The 27,044-nt window shown below is 38.9% G+C and overlaps 1 protein-coding gene and 1 pseudogene across 1 annotated transcript in view; one reads left to right on the plus strand and one right to left on the minus strand.

The window, feature by feature from the left end:
* The window catches only part of PAK1 (p21 (RAC1) activated kinase 1), a 139,969-nt gene that overhangs the window by 106,636 nt on the left and 6,289 nt on the right, over window positions 1-27,044 (minus strand). The gene's annotated exons all lie outside the window — the stretch shown is intronic.
* Window positions 11,170-11,667, plus strand: LOC110593465 (annotated as a pseudogene).

The following is a 27,044-nucleotide window of genomic DNA, read 5'->3' on the forward strand; positions in this document are numbered from 1 at the left end:
ACAGTACATAAGTAATACAACCAAGAAACTAAGGCTTCTGGGTTTACATCCAAAAGCCCATTATGAAACCAAAAGTCCAGCTGGAACAAAACCTAAGGCCTAGGGTTGGGGCTTCCCCTTAAACAGTAACTCTCTGCATTGCTTACTCATAAGGTAACCAGCTGAAAGTCACTTCATCTCTTTTAGCTGTGGTTTCCTTACTGAACATATAGGGATATTTCCCTTGCAGATTATGGTGAGGATTAAATGAGAACAGCTCATAAAAGCATCTTTAAAACTGTAAAACTAGGGACGCCTGGGTGGCTCAGTCGGTTAAGCGTCTGCCTTCAGCTCAGGTCGTGATCCCAGGGTCCTGGGATCGAGTCCCACGTCGGGCTCCCTGCTCCGCCGGGAGCCTGCTTCTCCCTCTGCCTCTCCCTCGCTCTCTCTCTCTCTCTCTCTCTCATGAATAAATAAATAAAAATCTTAAATAAAAAAAAAAAAAAAACTGTAAAACTATACAAATTAAAGTTGTTATAATAAAGACTTTGGAAGGTACCCCACCAAGCACACCCCCAACAGCCATCAAAAGGAAGATGACTCTGTTGAGTGAAGTCACATGGAGTAGTTTCTTTTTTACCATTGATCCCACTGTATTAAAGGTATTTCCCTCAATCACTGCCCCTCATAACAACAAAAAGTAACAATTACCAATGCTTGGTATTACATACCAAATATAGTGCTAAGTGCTTTCACATTATTTTCTCATTTACGACTCCATTTAACATACAAGGAAACAGAAACTTAGGTTAAAGTGATTTGGTTAGTAATGGAGCCAGAATTGAACTTCACATCCAGGCAACTCCAAAGACCATGTTCTTTCCACTAAACAAATATGCTGCTTACTATACCTAGGAGCCTGAAAGTATCCAATACAAAGGCATTCAGATACAACTTAAAAGAACTGAAAAAATGAAAGAGAAAGGAAGAAAGATCACCTTTCAAGTTAATGGGGAAATAAAAAGATTCAAGAGATGTGGACTTTGGTCCTATCCATGGCACCAAGCAGCTGTAACACCTTGGGCAAGTTATCTATTAGTGAAAAATTTAAAAACCCTCATATTTACATAGTACTTCGGAATCTACAAAGCATTCTGAAGTATCTGCAAATATTTGATTGTCACAGCAAACCTTGAAGGTAGTTTTAATTCTCTCCATTTTACAAATGAGAAAGCTGAGACTCAAAAAGTTATTTTGAGCTATCAAACAGCTGGTACATGCCAGAGATAATACACCTAGATTTATTCTCAGAGGTACCTGAGACTCAATAGTTTTAGGGAATGTCCAAAGGTCACAGCAAGGACAACAGTCCAATTTCCTTGACAGATGTTGGCAAGGATGCGGAGAAAGGGGAACCCTCCTGCACTGTTGGTGGGAATGCAAGCTGGTGCAGCCACTCTGGAAAACAGTACGGAGGTTCCTCAAAAGGTTGAAAATAGAGCTACCCTACAACCCAGCAATTGCACTACTGGGTATTTACCCCAGAGATACAAATGTAGTGATCCAAAGGGGCATGTGCACCTCAATGTTTATAGCAGCAATGTCCACAATAGCCAAACTATGGAAAGAGCGTAGATGTCCATCAACAGATAATGGATAAAGAAGATGTGGTATATTATGGAATATTATGCAGCCATCAAAAAGATGAAATCTTGCCATTTGCAACGACATGGATGGAACTAGAGGGTATTATGCTAAGTGAAATAAGTTAATCAAGAAAGACAAGTATCATATGATCTTACTGATACGAGGAATTTGAGAAACAAGACAGAGGATCATAGGGAAAGGCAGGGAAAAATGAAACAAGATGAAACCAGACAGGAAGACAACCATAAGAGACTCTTAATCTCAGGAAACAAACAGGGTTGCTGGAGTGGAGGGGGGTGGGGGGGATGGGGTGGCTGGGTGATGGACATTGGGGAGGGTATGTACTATGGTGAGCACTGTGAATTGTATAAGACTAATGAGTCACAGACCTGTACCCCTGAAACAAATAATACATTTTATGTTCATTTTAAAAAAAGATAATTAAAAAAAAAAAAAGAACACTGTTTCCTTCCTACTCCCCTAACCCAGTGCTACAACCAGGTACACAAACCTGGGGAGCTTTTTAAAAACACTGATGCCTGAACCCCATACCTACCTTTACCCCCCAAATTTAATTTATTTGGTCCTGCATGGCTGGAATCTAAGTATCAACATAATTTTAAGCTTTCTAGGAATGGCCACACTTGAGAACTACTGCCCTAATCCCAAGAGTCACAGATTAAGAAATGTCATGATTCAACCTTATTTTCTTATTCCTTGAGTGAAGCCATCTATTTTTTTTTGTAAATTCATCACATTTACAAAGAAAAAGATCTCCTATTATTACAAATGACTGTGTAAGTTAAAATAATTTAATTTTTGTTACCTAAGAATAAATTTTTATGCAATATGCAATCAACGTCTTACTGGTCGAGACTGGATATGTGGCATGCATTAATAAAATTGCCCGTAATAGTATACTGTGAACAAAAATAACTAAGAAAATTGAAGTAATCCTGTTTCTCTAAATATCCCTGCTTGAGGATCTCAGAACTCCTTGGTTCTACCAAGATGAATTTACCTGGAGTGTCCTCTTATGAGGGTTTGGATATTGTACAGACTTGTTTCATAGTATCTCCACTTCTCTCTGCTAATTCAACTCTTACCTGACCAAGTTCTTTCCTTAACCCTCAAACCTATGGTTATGGGTTTGAACTGTGTCTCCCAAAATAAGATATGTCAAAGTCCTAAACCCTAGTATCTCAGAATGTGATTTTATTTGAAAATAGTTTTTAGAAAGATAATTAAGTTAAAATGAAGTTATTAGGGTGAGCCTTAATGCAATATCACTTGGGTCCTTCTAAGAAAGAAAAATTTGGAAACAAATTTAAAAATTCCAGCTAGGCTGTTCTGGCCTGTGCTTACTAAGAAGTTCACACACACACACACACGACTATGAAAAGACACAGAGAAAAGATGTCCATCTACAAGCCAAGGAACACCTGAGGCTACCAGAAGCTAGGACAAGGGCCTGGAACAGATCCTTCCCTCACACCTTCAAAGGGAGCATGGCCCTACTAACGGCTTGATTTTGGACTTGTGGCCTCCAGAACTGTGAGACTATAATTTTCTGTTGTTCTAAGTCAACTAGTTTGTGGTACTTTGTTACAGGAGGTCTAGGAAACTAATTATCTGCCTTTCTCTAAACTCTTAAGTTTATACCCAGTTTATTTGGTAGAACTGTTCAATTTTTTAGCATATACATCCTACTGTCCTAACGAAATCAAAGCCTTTCGGGGGCAGGAACATCATTCATCTACCACTCTTAGGGAGAGACTGATCTCAGAAAAAGTATTCAGGAAACATTTGCTCACTTGATCACTTTCTGGAAAATGTTCAACAACCACTACTATTGTTTTAGAATTTAACAACCAGAAAATCACTTCTCCTACTTCCATAATTCTGTTACACAGGAATTAGCTTTTTTTAAAAAAAGATTTTATTTATTTACTTGACAGCGAGAACAAGAGCACAAGCAGGGTGGAGGGGTAGAGGGAGAGGGAGAATCAGACTCCTCACTGAGCAGGGAGCCCAACACGGGGCTCAATCCCAGGACCCTGGGATTATGACCTGAGCCAAAGTCAGACACTTAACTAAGCCACCCAGGCGCCCCCGGAATTATTTTTTTTTAAATCAACATTCTTCTTCATGAGTTTTTGGTATATATAATATCATTTACTCTCTGGTACCCATAAGTGAAAAACTCACAATATCATATAATCTTATACTGTTTGGGACTGAGAGAGAGCTTACAGACCATCTAGTGCAAACCTAACGTGGTGTTTTCCTCAATGCATACATACCATTTCTCTTTTGTTTTTTTTAATTTTTTTTAAGATTTTATTTTTAAGTAATCTCTCCAGCCAACACAGGGCTCGAACCTACAACCCTGAGATCAAGAGTCACATGCTCCACTGACTGAGCCAGCCAGGCACCCTGCTCTCTCTTTTATGATAAATGCTACATTCTCCCTTGTCCATTGTATTAGTTACTGGCTTACAGGGCTCCTTCTCACCATGCCACCTCCCATTAGGCTATACACATTATCAGGGGTTGAGAGTCTCTCATTCATCCCCATTGCTTATCATGGTTCATAGTACATGCTCAATCAACAGTTCCTATTGTTTTCTCTTTCTTTGCCACTAGTCCATGAGCTTCTCCAAGACAGGAACTGGATCTTAGTTACCTTTATATACCTAGAGTCTAGCACAGCAAGTAGCATAAAATAAATACAATAATATTTGTTGTTGATGTAATAAAAATGTTTCACTCACTATTTCTGTGCTAGGCTGTTCTAGCCTATGAAATTACTAAGAAGTTTAGATGCCCAACAATCAACAAGCAAAAAGTATCAAGACAAAAAAAGAACCAACTTTTAGTCCAAAAGGAAAAATATATTGGCAAGTTGCTTTGAGTTAAATGTTGAGGTATCTTAAATAGGTTAGGTCCTAAAGACCCCACAGCTGCCTGGGACGCCAGAAAGTAGAGATTCCAAACAGTTCTGTCTCAGAAATTCACTCAGGTAGCTCTCAAAAGAGCAGACATAATTTTCTGCTTAACTGACATACGTCCATTAACAGTACCCAAACCTCAAACAGACTAAGAACAACAGCCTGGCCAAGCATCTTGTCTCCACTGGTATAAAGAGAAGTCCAAGCCAGCATCAGAAAAACACTAATTCAGACTTCCAAAAAACTTCTCAGTTCCTAATAGGCTCCAGTGACTTCCTAAAGGAGTCCTTTAGGTTGTGTTGAAGCCCAGAGAAAGAGCAGAGCAACCCTAAAAAGACCTCACACATTTTCAAATTAGTGAAGCTCAGTGGAAGCTCAACAGCAGCTCATTCTTCCAACTTGAATGTCACCTCCACTCTGGAGCCTTCATTGCCTCTTCTTCCCCCTTCCCACTCCTTGCTTAGATAATACTTGGTACATCTCTCAATTATACATTCATCACTGAACGTTATAATAATTTTAGTGTCTTTCTTTCCCGCTAAAGCAGACACACAATAATCACAGCTGCAAAAAGCAAAAAGCTGTTCTTTCCCATGCTAAGACCTCAGGTATCCTGGCTTATCCTAATCCCAGGAGAAAAAGGAAAAAGGGTGAATGTTTTAAAATGGCTGCCTGTTTACCATGTACTAAGAGCCATGGATTTGTATACTGTGATTGCTCTTTTTTTTAATTTAAATTCAATTAGCCAACATATAGTACAATATTAGTTTCAGATGTAGTGTTCTATAATTTATCAGTTGCATATAACACCCAGTGCTTTTCACCCAATTACCGCATCCCCCCACCAACTTCCTCTCCAGCAACCCTCAGTTTGTTTCCTATAGTTAAGAGTCTCTAATGGTTTTTCTCCCTCTCTGATGACTTCCCATTCGGTTTTCCCTCCCTTCCCCTATGATCCTCTGTGCTGTTTCTTATATTCCACATATGAGTGAAACCATATGATAATTGTCTTCCTCTGATTGACTTATTTCATTCAGCACAACACCCTCCAGTTCCATCCACGTCGATGTAAATGGTAAGTATTCTTTTTTAAAGTATCATGCTCTGGTCAGTATAGTAGGCAGATACACACAGTCTTCAGAACACCCAGTCCTGTTTGTTTGAATCCTAGGCCTTAATCATCTTGAACAAGGGGCTAGACATTAGCATTAAAGAACCAGTGCTCTTCAGGAATCAGGAAAATTTCATACTCCTTAGAATAGTAAGGAACTTAGAGGTCGCCAAGGCCAAGTTCCTCATTTTACAGAGGGAAACTGAGGCCCAAAAAGGGGAAAGGATTTGGTCAAGGTCCCATAGTCTGCTAAAACCAAACTCATGTTTTGATTACTAGTTCAATACAATTTCTAATGTATCTTTTCTCTTAAAAAAAAAAAATTCCAGGGGTACCTGGGTAGCTCAGTCAGTTAAGCGTCTGACTTTGGCTCAGGTCACGATCTTGGGGTCCTGGGATGGAGCCCAGCGTCGGGCTCCCTGCTTAGCAGGGAGTCTGCTTGTTCCTCTCCCTCTGCCCCTCCCCACACTTGTGCTCTCTCTCTCTCCCTAATAAATAAATAAAATCTTAAAAAAAAAAAAAATAAATTCCAGGGGCACCTAGATGGCGCAGTCGGTTAAGTGTCCGACTCTTAGTTTTGGCTCAGGTCATGATCTCGGGGTTGTGAGATCCAGCCCCCCATCAGGCTCTGTGCTCAGCAGAGAGTCTGCTTGGGATTCTCTCTCCCTCTCCCCCTCCCTCTCGTGAGCATGCTCTCTCTCTAAAAATAAATCTTTAAAAAAATTCCAATCTCAAAAATGAGGATTTAGGGAGGTAATTTGTCCAAGGTCATATACCTAGTAGATGATGAAGTCAAAATCTAAACCTAGGACATCTCCTGGGAAGGCCCAGCCTCTAACTCTCCCTTACTTTCATGGTGAAGTTTTTGCAACTCCAGATATAAATGCAACTTCATTTTCTTTACCTTTAACTTCCTTTGAAGTTTGCTTCTAGTTAAATTTGCCAGATTAAAAACACATTAACATATGTTCCTACCTAAAATCACACTAAAATGATAGTAAAAGTGGGGCACCTGGGTGGCTCAGTCATTAAGCGTCTGCCTTCAGCTCAGGTCGTGATCCCGGGGTCCTGGGATCGAGCCCCACATTGGGCTCCCTGCTCCGCGGGAAGCCTGCTTCTCCCTCTCCCACTTCCCCTGCTTGTGTTCCCTCTCTCACTGTGTCTCTTTCGGTCAAATAAATAAATAAAATATCTAAAAAAAAAAAAATGATAGTAAAAGTAAAAAACTCAACAAGGAAGAGAATGGGTAGCAGACATCAAAAGATGACAGATTTCAACAAATTTTTAGAGTATACATAGTGAATGGAGGATTTGTGACCTAAAAAAAAGAAAGGCAAAAGAAGATGTAATTTACAGCACAGTATGGTCCCTGGACAAGAGAGAGATGTGTGGTACCTGGACTACAGGATCACATCCCCTAGAAAGAATCACTGGATTAAAACACCTAAAAGAAAAGGCCTAGGAAGTATAAATCATTTGCCCCAAATCACATAAGGCTAACAAGAGCTTGAACCATGGTCTTCTCATTTTTGTTACCTTTCTGTAATGCATTTACTATTAGTCAACTTAAGAAAAGACAGAACGACTCAATAGCCCATGTCACAAAACAAGGAGACAGAAGTGTTTCCCAGTGTCTACCATTTGGCCTCCTTTACCAACTCCATAAAAGTCCTTTGTGTTTAGGTTCTCCCTGGTAAGAGCTTAGGCTATTCAAACAGTTGGGAGTAAGAACCCCATATTCCAATTCATATTCCAATTGTCTGATTCTACCGTTCTGAAAAAGTAGGTTAACAGCACCTGACAAAATATGACAAAGCTTAGAAGCAAAAGATCTCAGAAGCACTGTTTCAGGTCAAAGTTGAGCTCATCCCCATTACCCATGATAGTGCGAGAGAAGCAGTTTTCATCCCTTTTTAGAACAGAACATGCCCTAAGGTAGGTGTTGTTACATCTGCTAACCAGCTAAAACAGATTCATTTGTAAGTGCCAAATTATAGGGCTGCCTACAGTACCGATTAAGGCATTAACAACTCCAGACCATTTCTTAATACACAGCAATTACGTGAGTGCTACCGCTATTTGCACCTTACTCTCATTTGAACTCTTATCCATCACTGCATTAAACACATCTACATACTCACTTTGTGGTTTTCTGATGTGCACAGAAAGAATACTGAATTAGGAGTCAGAAGAATAGTTCTAAACACAGATCAAGCTTTGAAGTCAGCAAACAGGTCTGACACCCAGTCCTTTGAATTACCAGCTGTGAGATCATAAATAGATCACTAATCTCTGGCCCTCAATTACTTCATCTGTAAAATGGGCCTAATACTACATGAGAGACCTGTTGTAAGGACTAAGTGAGAGTATATGGCTACTTGCACAGCAGTAGGGCACTGAACAAATGTTAGTTGCCTCTTTTGTTGACCACCTCGTATATGACAGGTACTTTCAACATTGGAAGGGCTAACTGAGGAAGTGTTTAGGGAGAGGAAGGATAGATGAACAAGTAAAATTACAATACAATACAGTACAAAAAAGTACAATACAATAAATGCTGCCATAGCTATTGGAATAAAGTATCACATAAACACTGAAAAAAAGGATATTCTGTCTGGAACAGAAGGAGAGTGTCAGGGAAGGTATCAGAGACAGATATTTTAACTGGGCCTTGAAGGTTGTTGAGCAGAAGTACAGCAAGCAAAGAAAAACATGTTACACAAAAGAAACTATGAGAAACAACTTAGGGAGACAATGAAAGAGGTATATATGGCTTATCTAAGCAACAGTGAAAAAACTTGAGAGAAGTGAATGAGTTATACAGAATGAGAAAATTGGCATAAGAGCCTACCCATAGGAATTTTTTGTGGAGAGAAAAGTGGTATGAGAAGCAAGGAGAGGTAGTCATCTTAGAAACTCATGAAGAAAATATTCACTAAAAAAGAAAAGAAACAAAATCACCACTGTGATTATAAAGGATTGTAATATGAAGAAGAGCTTGAATTTACTTTGTATGACCCAAGGGTCAGACTTACAAAGGTAGATGGAAATTAAAGAGTGACATAAAAATGGCCCAGGGATATTAATCACATACAGAGTGGAGTGTTTGGAATTTAAAAGGAAATATCCCTTCTTTAAGTGGTGAAACTAGCCCAGAGAACTCAAAGAAGACAATTCTTATCTACTGGTTAAGGAGCCCAGGCTTTCTCTTCCTCTTTGAGGACAGGACTTGACTTGATGGTCTTTTGATGCAACCAGGTTTGAGGAAGGTATTTCAGCCACTTCCTGAGGCTTTACACAATTCAATTCAACTTTAAAAGGGAACGCTAGCCCACACAAAAACAGCCTAAAAAAGAAAACTAAACTAAAGCAGGTAACTGACTTTAGAGGAAAGTAGGCATGGGGCTTAAAGAGAGAGGGGTCATAGGGCTGCAGAACAACACAGGCATCAATTATGTGTTACTTCATTAATGGAGGAGTGCACTTGCTGGGATGAGCACCAGGTGATGTATGGAACTGTTGAATCACTATACTGCACACCTGAAACTAATGTTACACTGTATGTTAACTGAACTTTAAATAAAAACTTCAAAAAATGTAAAAAAAATTTTCTATTTTTTCCTTTGCAATAGGAATACACAGATTTGAATCATACAAGACCTCTACCTTCAAGGAGTTCCCATTCTAGTAAGGTAGAAGACATGGCAATCAGTGATTATCTTTGAGTCATAAAGACCTGGATTCAAATCCTAAGTCTACCCTTTACTAGGTAAAGCAAGTCATTTCCTTTATCTAAACTCTATATTCCTTATCTGTGAAATTGAGGGCATCAGCCTAATTCAAAGGATTACTAAGCATTTGGTGAAATAATGTATTCAAAGCACCCAGAAGAATGTCTGATCTGTAGTATACATGATTAGTATGTATTTACTGAATTAATGGCTTATATGAGAGTATTCTTTTGGGGGAGGAAGAAGGAGGGAACCTATTAGCATTTCCCATAGTTGTCCCATAATCCTGGAACTTCTGAGGAAATGCTGTTTGCCTGACCATGCAGATTTTATGTTCTCTAGCTCTTGTGTATTAGAACCACCAACCCCATCCCAGGATTGAAAACCAGAAAGACGAACCCAGCAGGTGCCACACAATGACTAGGAATGAAGGAAATAGTCGTCTGGCCTGACCAAGGCAGTAAAGGGAAGCTAGCAGTAGAGCAAAGCTTAAAAAACCCAAGACCCAAAATTTCACAAATCCATCAGGTTAAAGACTATAAAAGCCTGATTAAATATAAATATAAATATCTCAGCAAAGTGGAGCTTGGATAAGATATTAGGGGCCACCAGGTATTTATGGACCTCTATGGGCCACAGTACTTCTCCATTTCAGGTAGTCATTCTTTCAATAAAAATACATTACATATCTACTGTAGGTCAGGTGTTTGGGGCAACAGAGGACTTAGACATGGTCCCAACACTTTGAGACATTTATGTCAGAGACTGAGATCACTATGAGAAAAGGTTTCACCACAAACGTTCTGACATACAGATATTCAGGGGCCTGCAGTCAGTGGTGATGAAAAGTAGCATTACTTTTCCCATTTCCATTCTGCCTTCTGAGTTTCCCAGCCACCAAATTTCCTCTACCTTTTCTTCAATCAATTCATCACATTTAATGCCTGCCATCTCTACAGGCCCTTCACTGGACAGAAGAAAGAGCCTAACCATGGGCCACTAGCATTTAGAACAGAAACCTGACTAACTGTAAAGCTCATACCTTACCCATCCCACCTACAGCCTCTGAATCAAACTTTACAAAATAGTCTTAAAGCCACAGAAGAATGAGTTCTGCTATATCTACTTTAAGTCTTTAGAGGAACAGTTCTAAGAAGATAGAACGAAGTCTTCTGAGAGGATCTCACATACTGAATACCTATTATGTACGAGGCACCATTTTGAATGCTTTACATACACTAATGTCCTCAAAACAGCTCTCTGCAAGGGAGTTAGTATTGTCCCAATTTTACAAAGGAAAAGCTGTGTTCACAGAAACTAAGTGACTTGCCCAAAAATCACACAGTCAATAGGTGATAAAGCTGAAATCCATAGGTGAATTGGCCATGTTCACTTTAATCTTCCTTTTTCCCACTGCATCTCACATTTTATCCTAATGATAACCCTGTAAGGCAGGTAAAAGAAATATCAGTATTATCCCATTTTACAAATGAGGAAGCTCATACTTGAGGAAGTGATACTACTTTCTCAGGAACAAGTCAGTAAGTGGCAGAGCCATGGTTCATACCCAGATCTTTTCTACTACTCCACATTTCCTCCTACACTGTGTCCTGCAGAGGCATGTGGTGGAAATGTACTTAACAGAGAGTCCGACGTGCTGAGATGTGGTCCTGACTCTATAACTTACTGTATAACATTGAGTGAGTTGCTTTCCTTTCCAGCCCCAGCCCCGTATATAGCAGCTGCTGAGATGCTGATGACCAAAAAAAACCCTACTGTCACTTATGAACTCCTTTTCGAGGAGGGAGTGATGGTGGTCAAAAAGGATGTCCACATGCCTAACACCCTGAGCTGGCAGACAAGCATGTACCCAATCTTCATATTGTCAAGGCCATGCAGTCTCTCAAATCATGAGGCTACATAAAGGAATACGTTGCCTAGAGACATTTCTACGGGAACCTTACCAACAAGGGTATCATCCAGTATCTCTGTGATTACCTCCACCTGCCTCCTGAGATTGTGCCTGCCACTCTGCAGCACAGCAGTCTTGAGACTGAAAGGCCACAGTCCAAAGGTCTGAAGGGAGAGCCACCTGCAAGACTCACACAGGGGAAGCTGACAGAGACACCTACAGACAAAGTGCTGTGTCCCTTGGTGCTGACAAGAAAGCTGAGGCTGGGGCTGGGTCAGCAACTGAATTCCAGTTTGAGGTGGATTTGGTCGTGGATGGGGTCAGTCACCTCAGTAAAGTTGGAAAAGATTGTTTTGTGTTGAATAAATCTGTAGCCAGAAAAAAAAGTTTTTTAAAATATTAAGTGAGTTACTTTTCTTCTCTCAGCTCCATTTTCTCATTCATAAAATAAAGGTGTTGAATTGGATAACCCTTAGGTTGCCCTTCAGCAGGCAATCTAGGTTTTAATTAGTACCAACAAGTCTATGAGAAGTTTCTCTGATTTCCTTGCCACCCAGTAGTAACTTTCTAAAAGAAACAAACATTAAATGTTATTTATAGTATAGATAAGGTGAGAAGTGCTCAGCACCAGAGTAAACATTGTTCATTTGATTTCATTCCTTCCTTCCTCAAACACTCTAGATATAAACATAGAAAAGACCACAAGCCACCTAATAATGCAGCATTGGTACACCCAATAACTAGCAAATCTAATAGCATGCCAAGTATGTCTAGAAGTGAAGAGCAATGTCCATGGTGGGCCCTTCTTTCCACTGCTGGATCCACAACACTTCTACTCACTAGGTAATCTTTTTTCCTAGGTTGGGACATCAGCTCTGTTTCATTTTCAACAGACCAGGCTTATGACTTTAACTAAATCCCATTAGATATAAATAATTTACAAGAGACTTTTGACTAATACATAGGGGAAAAAATGAAATTTAACCCAATATATAAGTTCTTCCATGCCAGGAAATAAGAAAAGGGCAAGAAGCAGGATACAGGACTGGACAAATCACTTCCCTGTCTTAGTTTCTTATATAAAGTAAAGGAGAGAGTCCAAATCAATCCTAAACACCTTTCCCACTGTAACCTATTAGAAATTTATAAAAATCCTATATTTAGAAAATGTGACATATGTAAAAAAACAAAAAGTAGTAGGAAGAGACCATAGTGTTACAAATAAAATGACCTCACAGAAGAAAATAAAAAGGAATCAGTTATTCTGCCAAGGCAGAACGTAAAATATATATGGTCACATCACCCTGAGTACATATTAGTTGTAAGAGCAAAAAGAAATCTCTATATCCCTGCGACAGCTGAAGTAAACAATTCACATGAAAAGAAAAGACTGCAGAGGCAGAAACCATTGCTCATGAAATTAAATCAGAGCTTATCTAAATATGATCAAGCACCTGAGACCCGAAACAATTACTAAGAACCAGGGAATTCTTAGGAAGAAAGACAGTCCTAAGGGAGCACACTTCCCCTTGTCCTCAGAATAAAGTTCGTATTATTTTGGCCAAGCATTTTCAGTAAATATTTATTTATTAATTTGCTAAATAATGAACCTCCACATACATTCGTTCATTTAACTTTCAACACTTTAGTAATTATACTTCTTATTTTACAGAAGAGGAGTCTGAAGTTTAAAGAAGTATAGAGACCTGGATAAGAACCCAATCTGTGACTCCAGGTTCAATGTACTATCTACCTCATCCCTATTATAATCTATCTCCTTCACTTGCACAGTTCCCTTATGCATACATTACCTGGTTTTATATCTCACAACAACCTTGTGAGGTAGACATTCATGATTCCTCATTTACAGACCCCTACCCACCTTTACAATTTTGAAATGGATGCTATTGGCTGCCTACCTAGCATTCATTCTCTTCTTCCTCCTTCCTAATAGAGCCCTGATTCTTATCCAATATTCATCCTTCAGCAGCTTATGTTACTAAGGCATTTCTCAAATTTTAGCATGTTGTCAGAGTCATGATTACCTGAAGTGCTTATAAAAAAAACAGATTCCTAGGCCCCATGCCCAGAGTTTTTGATTCAGTGGGTCTGGTACGCCCCGAGAATCTGCATTTTCAACAAGTTCCCAAGTGACTACACTTTGGAAACCACTATCCTAACTAAGGTAATGCTGACCCTAAACCTAGCTCCAGAGGTAGTTTTTTTTTTTTTTTCAGATTTTATTTATTTATTTATTTGTCAGAGGGAGAGAGGAAGAGAAAGAACACAAGCAGAGGGAGCGGCAGGCAGAGGGAGAAGCAGGCTCTCCGCTGAGCAAGGAGCCAATGTGGGACTCTAGATCCCTGGACCTGGGGATTATGACCTGAGCCAAAGGCAGGCACTTAAACAACTGAGCCACCCAGGCATCCCAGCCAGAGGTAGGTCTTGATTCTACATTTAAACCATAGTATTCAAACCATTCTCTTTGACAGTCATTAGTTCAAGAACTCAGGCTTAACCAATTAGTTTCTGGTAGTCTCTGAAACTCTCATAGTTCAGGGATGGGCAAGTGCCTAAGTTGATCCAACTGGACTAAAGAATTTTTTTCCCCATTTTGGGAGATGAAGTCAGTGTCCATCTCTCTTTCTCTGCCTCTCTCCCTATCTCCCTCCCTCCCCTTTCCCTTCCTCTCTGTCTCTATGTATCTCTCTCATCCACTGGTTAACAAAACAAACTTACCTCCTCAACTGTTCCTATCAGGCACCATGATGAAAGCCAGCTTGGAGAATATATATACACACACACATTTCTCAGACTCCCTTCTAAGCGTGATTTAGGTTTTGCTAATCAGATGCTCTCACACTACTGACTTGGAATGAAATTAGATAAGTGGAAAGACTGGACACAGGACATCCCTCTTGGAGCAAACTGCACAGAGGCAGCACGGTTCTAGATCTAGCAGTTGTGGCAACAGCTTCCTGATTCTGCAGCTTCGAGACTATGGCAAAGACAGTGGCATCCTTGACAGCTCAGTTCTCCAGTGCAGTTTGAGGATTTTTTCCTGGAAACTCAGCCTGGGTCCTTTTCTTCTACTTTCCCAAAGGCTCTTTAATCTCTCTGGCACCCTCTAATAAAGCATTTTTCCTTGAACCTGCTAGAGTGGATTCTGTTACTTGCCCCTGTTAATAAGAAACCTGACCAATAAACTGCCCTACACTAAAGATAACATTTATTATTTACTATTATGTTCTCTTAACAGCTGACCCTTTCCTTCCTTGTCTTTGCAGCAACTCTTTCCTCAGTCCGCAATGTCTTCCCTCAAAATCATCCCATTTGCAAAAGCTATCCACTTCTTCCATAAAGAGATTTACATACAAAGGAATTAATCACAAAAGAAAGGAAGTAAATAGACATGACAGAGGAGACTAAGCCCTAAAGAAAGAGCAGTGTGACATCTGGCAGAGAAGGGGCAAGGAGGAAGGAGAGGGTATTTCATGTGTAAAGAACATTCACAAGGGCATTAAAGTGCCTCTTGCCACCAAGGCCTGACCCTATGAATTCACAACTTCTTAGAGTTGGAAATGATGCCACAGCATATACTGGTGTTTGCTCAATAAATTAGTACTGAATACGAGTGATTTTCAGAGTCAGTTGTCAGGAATTACTAAGCCTTAATGTCTATAAAAAAAAGCTATACTAGGAGCCACAAGGAAATTCCCATAGTGAGATCACAGTCTCCTACCCATGAAGATTTATAATGTAGAAACAAAGATAACTGAAAAGATCAAGGACACAATACAAATAATATAAAGACAAGTGCAATTCATATAAACAACTACAAAGAAAAAAAGATTCAAGTCTTTGGAGTATCTAAAAGTAGGTATTTTGGGGCGCCTGGGTGGCTCAGTCGGTTAAGCGTCTGCCTTCAGCTCAGGTCACAATCCCAGGGTCCTGGGATGAGTCCCACATCAGGCCCCCTGCTCAGTGGGGAGCCTGCTTCTCCCTCTACCGTTCCCCCTGCTTGTACGTGTTCTCTCTCTGTCAAATAAATAAAATATTTAAATTAAAAAAACAAATAAAACTAAAAGTAGGTGTTTTTCAGAGGAGATTTTCCCTAAGAGAATTCATTAATTCACTAAATATTTACTAAGCAACTACTATGCGCTAAAAACTACTCTAGGTGCTGAGAATACAGAGAAGCAAGCAGACAAAATCCTTGCTTTCACAAGGTTCAGATTCTAGCTGAAGGAGAAATAGGAACAAAGGTTTCAAGGACAGAGCTGTAAATTAAAGCACTGGTCATTAGGCTCGTTGTAGCTTCCTTATGCTGTAATAATAATAATTAGGCAACAGTTGCTGAACACTTGTTATGTGCCCGAATCTGCTAAGTGCTTTACAATTATTGCCTCATGTAATCCCAGTAACAAACCTGTGAAGCAGGTACTGTTATTAGTACCATTTTAAGGATAAAGAAGCTAAAACTACAGAGGTTAAGCAACTCTCCCCGGATCACAGTCAGGAAGAGACAGGGCCACAAGATTCAAAGTCAGGTCAGTAGCAGGGGTTTTAAATGTTGCATAAAATGGAGAAGGGACAACATTACATTTACATGAGACAGATCTTTACTAAAATGGGAGGCCAGGAATTATTAATTTGGCATGAGCTTTATCATCTCTGGGTTGTTTTTTTTTTCCTTATCCCATAAAATGAGGGATTACATTCCCTAAACTATGATCACTTCCAGCTTGTTTCCATCATTTCAAAAATAATGCGAAAAGGTATTCAGGTGCCTAGTCCAACTGTTGTTAGAGAAAAGGTACTTTGAAGGTTGACCCTATCTGGTTCTTATTCACCAGCTGGGACCGTGTGCTTCCACACTTTTTATTAAGGGTCACATTAGCATTATATTAATTGGTATAAACAGCTGTAGCACCTCCAGCAGATAGGAGACTGGAGGCACAGAGAACAAAGGGAGAGGCAGGAAAGCAATGATTGGCTGACCTGGATCCGTCTAGGTCAGGCCTGGCATTTGGGCCCTCTGCATTTCTAAGTTCTCATGAATGTGGATGCTGAGGCAGCAGCCCAAAGCCTTCCTCATTTCCATCTCAATCTCCAGGAAGAATTACAATGAGAACAAGAGCTATTGAGGCAGAGAACAGACTGTGAATATTAAAGTACACACCAGGCAAGAGCCGGCAAAAGAAATGAGAGGTTTTCCTTTTGGACCTAACAAAGTGTAACAGTCAAACCCTATTCACTCACCTACCATACACACTGCACCAAACAGTACCTTTTCAAAGAGCTTTTCCAAACCCTTCAATTATTATTTACTTCTTCCTATCCCCTATGCATTTATGAGGTATCTCTTAAGTACCAGACTCTGAGCTAGGCACCATAGGAATATAATGAATAAAGCACAATCCACAACCTTGGGGAACTAAATCTAATGGAGAAACAAGTACATACAGTGGGATTCTTACTGAGTATAAGTGATATCAAAAAATGCCATTTAAGTTAACTGATGAGAGATCAAAATTTCCTAGTAAATTTTTTTTAAAAAATTGATTGGGACTTGGGGCACCTGGGTGGCTCAGTCGTTAAGGCCTGCCTTCGTGGCTCAGGTCATGATCCCAGGGTACTGGGATCGAGTCCTACATCAGGATCCCTGCTCAGCGGGAAGCCTACTTCTCCCTCTCCACCCCCCTGCTTGTGTTCCCTCTCTCGCTGTGTCTCTCTCTGTCAAATAAATAAAATCTTTAAAAAAATTGATTGGGCCTTTAATTTATCAAGATAAACGTAAAACAAATTTTTCTAATTCTTAATATTTAAAAAAAATTTAAGTTGTAATTGCCTATAAGGTAATTCTTAAACCAAAGAACATCTGTCACTTCACATTTGGCTTTCAAAACATGTTGATAAGAGGATCAATTTTGTAAAAATATTCAAGAGCTCCACCAATCTTTCCCAAAGGTCTCTTTTAATCCTTTGTTACTCAAATCATTGTCCTCTGAATCTCCTATTATGTCATTACTCGTGTTAATTCCCCCTTCAATTTTAAACTGGTCTAACTCTACCTAATCCTCATTTGTCAATGATTTTTTTGTGTGTGATTCAAGCCATTCTCCAATATTGCCTTATTTCAAATTCATAAAAGTCTTCATGTTTTGCGGAATTGTGGTTTTTTTCTTTTTTTGGGTCAGTTTCCATTTTAGAATCTATTTGTTAATTATCCTACCATTAGAAAGGCACTTATTGAGAAAGAGAGGTGAAGAGGACAGAGTCCAACAGAAAGCAAAGAGGGATGCTTGAGTGGGGATTAATTTTATAAGTGATCAGTTCCTATGGATAACAAATGAACTTCTAATTATAGTGCAAAGGACACAAAGAATGCTACGGACATTCAAAAAAGCTTAATAAATAGTTGAGTAGATAAGTAAAATTGTCATTCAATCATTCAACAAGGGGGGCGCCACGGTGGCTCAGTCATTAAGCATCTGCCTTCGGCTCAGGTCATGATCCCAGGGTTCTGGGATCAAGCCCCTCATCGGGCTCCCTGCTCGACGGGAAGCCTGCTTCTCCTCTCCCACTCCTCCTGCTTGTGTTTCGTCTTTTGCCGTGTCTCCCTCTGTCAAATAAATAAAATCTTAAAAAAAAAAAAATCATTCAACAAGGATTAATTGACAGCCTACTACATGCCACACACTGCTCAAGATGCTGAGTACATAGTAAGGAATGAAAAAAAGTACTACCCTGTTTTAGTCCATTCAGGCTGCTATAACAGAATACCCTAGACTGGGTGGCTTACAAAAAACAGAAATTTGTTTCTTACAGTTCTGGAGGCTAGGCAGTTCAAGATCAAAGCACCAGAAAATTCAGTGTCTGGTGAGAACTCTCTTCCTGGCTCATCGATGCTGCCTTCTCACTGTGCCCTTGCATAGCAAAAGGGGCAAGGGAGCTCTCTGTGGTCTCTTTTATGAGAACACTAATCCCATTCATGAGGGTCCCATCCTCATGACCTAATCACCTCCTAGAGACCCCACATCCCCAATCATCACATTGGGCATTGAGATTTAACATATAAATTTGGGAAAGACATAAACATTCAGTATGCAGCACACCCTCAAGGAATCTGTAATCATGCGTGGGTAGATGAGGCCTGGAAGACTCCATGGAAGACATGGCATCCAAGCTGATCTTGAAGAATGAAGAGTTTTAATAGCAGAGAGGGAAAAGATATTCTAGGCTGAGGAAATAGAATGATATGACATATGAAAGTGAATGAAACTTAAAGTCTTTTTAGAGAGATGGAGTAGGGTAGGGAGAAATAAGGATGAAAAAGTAGGTGGGGTCAAATTATAAAGTTTCCTGAAAAACTCAGTTTTACACATTATCTTACAAGTAATGGGGACACAGTGATTACTTTTGAGCAGAACAGTAACAGGATCAGAAACATTATTCCAGGCAGAATAATGAATGAATAAGAAGGCAGAAAGACTGGTGACCAGGACACTAGTAATGAGGTAGTTAAAAGCCTAGAGAAAAGATGATTATGGTCTAAACCAAGCAGAGGAGACAGAAAAATAAAAACAAATTTGAAAAAAATTGCAGAGATAAAACTGCCAAGGCTTAATAATCCTTGATAGTGTGAGCACATTCATTCAGCAAATATTTACAACACTTACTATGTTCCACACACTGTGCTAGGTGTTGAGGTACAGTGGTGGACAAAAGAGATGCAATCTTTGATTCCATGAAACTTGAAGTCTAGACATACAACAAACAGTCAAGTCAGTATAGAATTACAGATCATTACAAATGCCATTACAGAAAATAACAAAGTACTGTGAGAGGATAATGGGGAGGGGGGGGGTCTTCTTTAGATTAGACAGGTCCTGGCTCACACTTGTTTTCTAAAAGAAACGAAAAGGGGGGAGAGAGAAACCAGACTTGTGAAGAAGCCAGAATTGGGGAAAAACATACAAGGGGAGAACAAGTAATGAAGACCTTGAGGCAAGAAAGATTTTCTCAAACTTTGCAGAACAGGAAAAAAAAAATGCCAATCACTCTGAAGCACAGCCAGTGCCGTGGACAGTGGCACAAGATGAAGTTAGAGAAACAAAAACAAGGACCGGGTCTCTCAGAACCTTACAAATCTAATTTAAGATTTTATATTTTCTCCTAAATAAAACAAAAAGCCTTTACAGGTTTTAAGCAAAGAGTTCATTTAAAAGATGACTATAGTAGTCTAGGGTAGAGATAGTGGTAGCGTGGATTAGAGAGGTGACAACAGACATGGAGAGAGGTAGATGGATTCAAGAAATACATAGGAAATAAAATTGATAAGATTGGGGGTCGAGTACACGTGAAGGATAGGAGAGAAGGAGGTATCAGGGGTGAATCTTAAATTTGTGATTTGAGCTACTAGGGAAACAAAGATGCCACTAAGACAGGGGTAAGTGAGGGAGGACTGAGTTTGTGGGAAAAGATCAAGAATGCAGTTTTAGAGCACATTAAGTAGGAAATGTAAGACCTCAAAGTGGAAATATCAAGTGGGTAAGTGGATATATGGGTCTAGAGTTAAGAGGAGAGGTTTAGGCCAGGGATATCTGGAAAAATATGGGAGTTGCCAGCATATATATGGTATTCAAAGGCAGGATAATGAATGAGATCAAGTAGAAAGAGTATGGCATAAGAGAGGATCTCACCCTTAAGGAATTCCAACATTAAAAATAAACTAAATAAAATCAAGATAGAAAAAGGACACAAAATTAACTGAAGAATGATCAGAGGGAGGAGGCAAATGAAGAAAGTAATATGACAGAAGGCAAAAGAATATTTTAAAAAGAGAGTAACCAAAAAGGTAAATAGAGAGATCCAGTACTATGAGAATGAAAAGGAAATACCATGGCTGCTAACAACAAAATGAAAGACATCCAGGCATTAAGAGACCCTGATGAAAGAACACACTGATACCTAGAAAGTGGTCATGTAAAACAAACAAAAAAACAAAGAAAAGAAAAACCTGAATCTGAATTAGCCTCTAGATACTAATTTACATGTAATACACAGGACCGAGGAACTTGTTAAACTATAAAAGGGAGATGCAAAATCCAGACAGTGGGAAACTCTACAGAACAATGTGGTCTCTTCAACAAATGAACTGAAAGGGAGGAGAAAGAGATTGAGAGGAACTTTAGAGATTAAAAGAAACAGAAAAGACCTATCAACCAAACTCTCTGTGTAGTCCTTATCTGGATTCTGCTTCAAACTGTTAAAGAAGAGAAAAAGTATGACATTTGAATCACAACTGAATATTTTTATGACATCAACGGATTACTGAGTATTGGTTTTTGGTTGCTTTTTTTTTTTTTTTTTTAAGATTTTATTTATTTATTTGACAGAGAGAGACACAGCGAGAGAGGGAATACAAGCAGGGGGAGTGGGAGAGGGAGAAGCAGGCTCCCCACAGAGCAGGGAGCCCGATGTGGGACTCGATCCCAGGACTCTGGGATCATGACCTGAGCCGAAGGCAGTCGCTCAACCGACTGAGCCACCCAGGCGCCCAGGTTGCTTTTTTTTTTTTTAAGTAGATTTGGCACCACGGAGGTCATTGTAGGCCTTGGTAAGAGTGGTTGTGATGAGGTGGTAAGGGTAGAAGCAGACTGGAGTAAGCTTTCAGGTAAATAGGAGGTAAGAAACTGGAAGCCGAACTTGTAAACAGCTATTTAAGGAAGAGTGGCTTTGAATGAAGAGCAAAGACAGGGTTTTAGCGGGAGGCTGACACAGGATCTCAGGAGGGCTTTTGTTTGGTAGGGAAGGGGAAAATTGTTGTCATTTAAATAGAACACTTGAATGCTGCTTATGATAACTCAATAGAAAGTAAAATGTAAAGAGGCAGTGAAGTGAAGTTTCTAAGATGGGACCATGGGAAGTAATCTAAAAGCATGTGAAGGAGCAGGCCTTTCCTTGGAAGAGAAACCGGCAAAGGCAAAAATGGGTGCAAATCCAAGTAGATTCTTAGATTCAGTAGTAGGAATATGAAGCTTCTATTTTATCTGTGATATGGGAAGCAAAGTAGGGTAGGGAGTTTGGGGGTGGGGGGTGAGAAGAAACCCAGAGGGAAGTATGACAGGTGGAGATTGAAGGGAGAATTGAAGATAACCCTGAATTCCAGAGCCAAAAACACAGGGGGGAAAAAACCAGGTTTTTGGAAATAGAAAATGAGTCAATTGAATAGATTAATTCCTGAAGAAATCATTAAAAGAAAGACTGTAGTGGTATTTTCTGTTTGCAGATATTAAATCCTGTCAAGCACCCATTTGGTCTTTATATCCCTTGACCCAGTAATCCTACCTAGGGGAATTTATTCTTTAAAAAAAAAAAATCTTTTAAAGGAAAAAGCTATATGTACTGTTATAGATAAAATTACAGTATGATTTATAACAGGAAAAGAAAACCCAAATGATTGTGATGGCTAGTTTTATGTGACAACTTGGCTAGGCTACATACAGTGCCCAGTTACCTAATTAAATCTAGGTAATAATCTAGGTACTTCTGTGAAGGTATTTTGTAGATGTATTAAACATTTACAAGTCAACTGACATTAAATAAAGGGGATAATTCTTCCTAATCTAATGGTAGGCTTCATCCAATCAGGCTGAATGACCTCAAGAGCAAAACTGAGGTTTCCCACAAACGAAGAATTCTACTATTTCTGTTTCTCTAATAGAACACTGACTGATAACAATGGTTTTAGGCAAATTATGGAATATCATCTAAAATTTTATAATGAGCACAAAGAAATAACATGGGGAAATACTTATAAGTCAAAAAAAGGCAAACAACAAATTTAGGTCTACATTGTGATTACAACTATGTAAACATGTATGTTTATATGTAAGAAAAAAAAACAAGTGTTTATTCATTAGAGTAATAGAATCCTGCTGAATTTTAAATTTATGAATAGTGTTATGAAATAGTCTGTGAAACAGAGCTCTGTTATTTTTAATGGAAGAAAGTTAGTAACATTATTGTTAAGCCTTATTAAAATTATGTAGCACTTCAAAGAAACTCCTAATAATCTAAAAGGAAACCACCAATTTTGGAAATGTTGTCTTGGATATTATAAAAAGAATGGACCCTCTGGAAGGTAAATATGCCTACAAGGGCCTCAATCTAATGCCATTTTTCAGTAACATAGAATTCTTCAAATCAAATAAAATGAAGAAAGACCCAGAATGGCAAAGAAGCCAGTGATCAACTTGATCAGCTTAAGAATTTCCCACAACCTTAACTAGCTAGCTAGCTAGCTAGCTAGCATCAGGGCATGCATCCAACTTTGACTCAGATCAGTTATTTGTACTGGGTAGCTAAATATTTAGCACACTAAGGTTTCTTCTCTCCTTCCCTCTCCCAACACCAGGCACTGAAAGGATTCTTTATGAACTTGAGAAAAACCAAATGCTCTCAGTAAAGAAGTCATATGGACCTCAGTTTGATGCTGGCTCCACTTTCATTCTTTCAAACAAAACATATTTTATTGAGTGTCTACTATATGCTAGGAACTGTGAATATAACGGTGAGCAGAAAAAGATAATTTTTATTTTAAGGAAAAGGGTACTATATTAAAATTCATTCTCTTTAGGATGCCATGCCTTAAAGAGAAATAATTCTCTAGAGCTTAGGGTCTGATAGGGCAGATAGAGATTACTCAAATAATGCCATAGTGTAATGGGTAAAAGTATCGTTCAATGTAAATAAATAATGATACAAATGCTGAAGTGTTTAAGAGTGAAGTGCACTGGGGTCTGCAACTTATTTGGAATGGATTCAAAATAAGATGGAATGATGAATGGATTAAGGGATGGATAGATATTCAAATACAGCAAAACATTACAAAATCTAAATAATGAGTATACGGGTGTTCGCTGCACGTACTTCCCTCCTAATACTTTATTATAATTTTTAAACATACAAAAAAGTTGAAAGAAGTGTACCATGAAACAGTTTCAAGAGGAGTCAACCTATAGGAAGGATTCTTTGTGTGATGAAAATTTCAGTCTTTGACAAAGAGTTGTACTTAGATATTATACATACCAAGAGGCAGTCTCAAAACCACTTAGTCAGTTTACCCATCAATATTCATTTGCTTGTGTTAGCTGACAGTGATAGAGAACATTCTACACTCAAGATACTAAGCTAAATGCTGGCACGATACTGGTGGGGAGTGGCCCTCAAGCACTAATTGTCTCTGTCTATAAAATCAGATTTAATAATCCCCTCTCAGTCTCTCAGAATTAAACAGGATACTGCATAGGGTAGCATTTTGAAAGACTCTTCCTACCACCCCAACTTTATCAAGTTCCATTCACTGTTGTTCCATGTGCACCAGCCATAATGGCTTTTTTTTTTAGTTCCTATGTTGAGCTAAATCAGAGCTGTCTAACAGAAATATAATATGAGCCATTAATACGTGCCACATGTGTAATCTTAAATTTCCTAGTAGCTTTGTTTTTAAAAGCTAAAAAAAAAAAAAGCAGGTGAAATTATAAATTAACCCAATTTATCCAAAATGTTAACATTTCGATATATAGTAAACATAAAAAATTAGTTGCATTACATTCTTTTTTCAGTACTAAACCTTCAAAATCTAGTATATATTTTATATTTATAGCACATCTGTATTTGAACCAGCCAAATTTCAAGTGTTCAGTAGCCATATTGTCTAGTAGTTACCATCTTGAGCATGATAGCTCCAAACTTTTAGCTACTTTCAGAGTCTTTGTGCATTTAAAACGTTCCCTCTGCATGACATGTTCTACGCCCTATTCTCTGAATGACTAATACCTATTTATCTTGCATATCTTAGTTTAAAAGCATCATCTCCTCAATGCAGCCTTCCCTTTCATCATTCCAAAATTCTCTACATTAGTCCTTTATCTCTTTTGTAGGACTTATCAAAAGCTGCAACTATTTATTTGTACATTTAATGCTTTTCTTTGTCTTCCCCTCTGGAATGTAAGCTTTATAAGAGCAAGGAAAAGGATCATTTCTGTATTGTACCCAATTGTACCACAATGATTGGCACATAGGAAGACAACCAATAAGTATTTGTAGACTAATTAAGGAATTGATAAACAGATGCACTGTAGAGACGTACTGTGTTTGTATCCAAATGAAAGTATGTGTATTTTGCCATTCCCAACTAGCCTGGGACCTTTACAAAACAGTCAACTTCCGACAATTCTCTGGCAAGCAGCAATAGTTAGAAACATGATTTTGGGGACACCTGCGTGGCTCAGTCAGTTAAGAATCCAACTCTTGATTTTGGCTCAGGTCATGATCTCAGGGTCGTGATATCGATCCCCGATCCCAAAGTGGGGCTCTGCGCTGAGCGGGGAGCCTGCTTAAGATTCTCTCTCTCCCTCTGCTCTACCCCCACCCCACCCCAACCCTCCACCCCACTTGCTCATGCACGCGCATGCGTTCTCTCTAAAAAAAAAAAAAGAAAGAAAGAAAAAAATAACATGATTTTTGGAAAGAGAACAAGTTGTAAATAGCTTTACCATTCCCCAAGGAACCAGGAATTTTTTAGGAGTCAAGGGAAAATGAAGGAAGTGCCACTGGTCAAAGAAACATCCAAGTGATCAGGAGCCAACTAGATTTGGAGACAGATGATATGCATTAAAGACTGCAATTTCCAAACTCATGGCCATGTTTTTATGCACAAGCCCTTAACTTCTCTCCATCTATAAAAATATGATGCCTTAAAGACAGAATTAAATTAAGTGAGATTATATATGAAAGTGTTTTGAAAATAGTAAAGCCTCAATATATATTGTCTCTAGGCTGCTCAGGAAATTGGACTTTCAAAAGTCTATCATCATGAATTTTTCCCCTTTGTTCACCTGGTTTGTTTTATTTTGCAGATTATAAATAGATAACTTCTTAAACTAATCAAGCAAAATCTATCCTGATAGCAAATAAAAATCTCAGACTCAGGACTGATAACTCCAGATGGGAAAATAATCTTAAATGGAAGAAAATCTTATAAAAATAGTAATTCTCTAACAGGTGATAGGGGGACTAAGAGTCCCTCCACTATATCAGGTCCCACTGTACCCATTCCCTGACCTCTAGCCCACTGAGAATTATTTCCATACTAAAACACTGTTAATGATGGACTATGTCCTAGTGTATTACAGAACAAGGGTGAAGGCAGAGAGGAGGAGGCATGAAGGTAAAAAATCACTGTCACAAAATATTTGAGCTGGGGAAGTTAGGATCAGATTTAATGCATCTATAAAACAGCTAAGGAAAACTGAGGCTCAGAGTGGTTAAGTGATTTGCCAATGTCACACAGTAATAATCATAAAAAAGTCTTCAAATCCCAGCTTGATCTTTCTGCTCCTAAATTTCCTCATCTATAAAATGAGTATAAAACAGCATACCTCTTACAGGATTATTTTGAGGAGTAGAGGGAAAAATCAAATGTAAAGTACTTGGTACCATGAAAGTCCTTGGTAAAAGGTCAGTTGTAATGAGGCTGATGATGTTGATTTGTTCTCGATCTCATTTTTCCCCAGTGAACAATGACGTTGGGGGAAGCAGGTGGCTGGGAAACAGGGAGATCACCAACCCAAACTCATTTCTTAAAAACATTAAAAAACAGATGAAATGATACTATTGGCTACATTTCCACAATAAAAGGTTTGTTGGTTTGTTTTTTTTTTCTTTTTTCTTTTATTCCTCTGTATTCTCAAGAGCCTAAAGGCCCTGGCTTCAAATCATAGCTGTGCTGCTGTATAGCCTCAATTCAATTAACCTCTGTTTCCTATTCTGTAATATGGAGCTAAAACAATACCTGTCCTAACTAATCCACAGAGTTGTTGAAAAAATAAAATGAGACAATATTAGTGAAAATATTTTGTACACTAGAGGCCCTTCACCATCCAGGCCTTGCTTCCTCTCTGCTCTTACCACTCCCCACCTTGTACCCTGCTCTTTAAGCATACTAAAATACTCAGAGTTCCCCAAACATGCTCTCAAGCCTGCCAGCCCTCATGCTGCTCTCTTCCAGGAAGGTGCTTCCTCTCTCCTCTCTTCCCACCCCTCCCCAACTGTGCTTGGTTAACCCCTGTTCGTCTCTCAGAACAAAACTTAAGCTGTCACTTGCATTAAGAAGGCTTGCCAGACCACCCTCATTTCAGGTGGAGTAGATGCCTTTCCTCTGTCTTTACATAGCATGAGCCTGTATCTCCACATGTCATTTTTGTCTCAATATAATTATCTATGGACATGTCTGTTTCTCAACTATAAGCTTAAGGGTAGGGACCAGATATGATTCATCTATTTCTTCAGAGCCCCTGACAATGCCTGATGCTTAATATGTGTTTAGCAAATGAAACTTAAATGACAATTAAAACATTAGTTTTCATATGGTAGGTACCTAAGACTTTTATGCAAAATATTATAATATAAAGCAATACTCAATCTTGGCTGCATATCAAAATCACCTATAAACCTTCAAAAATAGAAATTCCAAGAGATTTTGATTAGACCTTAGAGCCCAGGCAACAATATTTCTTTTTTTTTTACATCTTCACAAGTAGTTCAGATGCATAGCCAAAATTCAAAACCACTGCTACAAACAATTGAAGTCATTAAATTATAACAATTCTACCCAACATCTACATAGCTTAACATCCTACAAT

The sequence above is a fragment of the Neomonachus schauinslandi genome, chromosome 11 (genome assembly GCF_002201575.2).
Source record: "Neomonachus schauinslandi chromosome 11, ASM220157v2, whole genome shotgun sequence".
Classification (NCBI taxonomy): domain Eukaryota; kingdom Metazoa; phylum Chordata; class Mammalia; order Carnivora; family Phocidae; genus Neomonachus; species Neomonachus schauinslandi.